Source organism: Helobdella robusta, assembly GCF_000326865.2.
Source record: "Helobdella robusta unplaced genomic scaffold HELROscaffold_71, whole genome shotgun sequence".
Lineage (NCBI taxonomy): Eukaryota > Metazoa > Annelida > Clitellata > Rhynchobdellida > Glossiphoniidae > Helobdella > Helobdella robusta.
The window spans coordinates 204382-206936 of NW_008705401.1; positions in this window are offsets into that span (position 1 = coordinate 204382).

The following is a 2555-nucleotide window of genomic DNA, read 5'->3' on the forward strand; positions in this document are numbered from 1 at the left end:
CAAAAAAGCAAAAAAAGTGAGGATGGATATGAAATAGTTTAACCCTGGCAACCTTTTGAAATCACGTGATCATTAATAAGGTTAACACGAATTACGTCATAATTAATAACAATAATAATAATAACAATAATAATAATAGCTATAATAATTATAAATAATAAATACAATAATTATAACAAAAGTTTATCAACCGTAAGCAAAGGAGAAGTTTTGAAAATCTTCATTTAATAATTAAAAATAATAATTAACCGCCAGAGTTATCTGTCATCTTCTTAGCTATCTCCATCATCATTCATAAATAAATCATCATCGTCGTCGTCATCACAATCATCAATCAATCAATCATCATCACATATATATATAGCAACAAAATGAAATTATTAGAGTGAACACACAATCGAACAAAAATTTTTAAAAACAAAAAATATCGTACCAATTCTACAAAAAGAAAAAAACCGAAATGAAGAAATACGTCACGATTGGATCTCTCTCTCTCTCTTTCTCTCTCTCTCTAGTAACCCTTCAGATGATGTCACGATAGGATCTCTCTCTCTTTTTTAACTCCTCCTCAAATGACGCCACGATAGAATGACGGAAAACTTATATATACAAATGAAAACACACTTTACATACAATATATATATATATATATATATCACAAAATTTACATGTATATATTTATATATTTGTATATATATATATATATATAGGTATGTTACAAGGAGACCATGTTTTATACAGCATTGTATGAATTCTACCGAATTGTTGGCATAAATCATAATTAAAGTTTGTCTTTTTCACCAGTAACATCAATTCTGGTCCCATACATTCCATATGACTACAATATTCAGTCCTCTAGAGAATTCTGTGAAGAGGATTCGATACCGTATATGTAAATATATATATGTGTGTGTGTTGGAAGGTGACTATATTACATGTGTGTGTGTGTGTACGTGTGTGTAAGTAACAGAATAAGCAAAACAAGAAGTAGTTTAAAAATAAAAAATGAAATGAAACCAAAAAATGTGACAAATGATATAATGTTAACGTATCATCATTGTTTGAGATCATAGATTGGACTGTTACAAAGCGAAAAATGAAAAATATAAACATCGTTATCATCATCATCGTCATCAAGATCGTTATCATAATCATCATCATCAAAATCATTATTAAAATCATCATCATCATTATCACAATCATCATCATCATCATCACAATCATCATTATCATCATCATCATCACACCACCATTCATAAAAATCAACAGAGAAGTCTACAAATCTTGTAAACATAGGGTGTCCAAAAACTGAAAAACAAAAAAAACAAAAACATTATTATAATTATTATTATAACTATAATCACTATCAGTATCATCATCATCATCATCGTTATCATCATCAGCATCGTCATCATATCACCTGAATGAATTTCTCATTGTCTATTTTTTTCTACAGCCATGTTGATTGGTTCTTCATTATCATCGTCATCATTACCCTTATTATTATTATTATTAGTAGTAGTAGTAGAAGAAGTAACAGTAGTAGTTGTAGTTGTGGTAGCAGCAGCAGAAGCAGTAGCAGTTTTAGTATTAGAGACTGGATTATAAAAATATGCAGTTGTAGTAGTACTATAATTATTAAAAAGAGTAGTATTAGTAGTAGTTGCATTAGTAGTAGTAGTAGTAGTAAAAGTAGTAGTAGCAGCAGCATCATTATCATAATCACTAACATCATTATCACAATTAGTATCATTGCTACTATCACCAAAACTACTACAATAGTCATCATCATCATCACCGTTATTATTATTATTAGTAGTAGTAGTAGTAGCAGCAGCAGCAGTAGTAGTAGTAGCAGTTAATGGATTCGTAAACGCTGCTAGTTTGTCGACATCATCATCATCGGGACGAATACCAATATTACTATTATCATTATCATTATTATTATTATTAACATTGTGAGCAATAGTAGTAGTAGTAGTAGCGGCAGCACTAGCAGCAGCAGTAGCAGCAGTAGTAGTAGCAATAGTAGTAGTAGTAGCAGCAGCAGCAGTAGTAGTAGTAGTAGTAATAGTAGTAGTAGTAGTAGCAGCAGCAGCAGCAGTAGTAGTAGTAGTGGTAGTAGTGGTAGCAGCAGCAGCAGTAGTAGTATATCTATTGGCTATATAGTTAGATATACTATTGTATGTTTGGAATTTCGCATTGGTATATAAACATAGTGAAGATGATGACGACGACGATGATGATGAAAATGACAACGGAAATGGTGGTGATAATGATGACGACGATGATGATGATGATGATGACGATGATGGTATAGCAGTGATACCAACTTGATGTGATGATGATGATAGTGGTGAGAATGATGATGAAATCAAGGATGACGACGACGACGATGTCGATGATGGTGGTTTTAATAATACTGATGATGATGATGACGATGATAATGATGATGGCGTTGGTAGTATCTGTACTGGCCTTAATAATGGCAATGATGGTAATGATTCAGATGATGACGCCGATGATGATGATGATGATGATATTGATGTGAACAA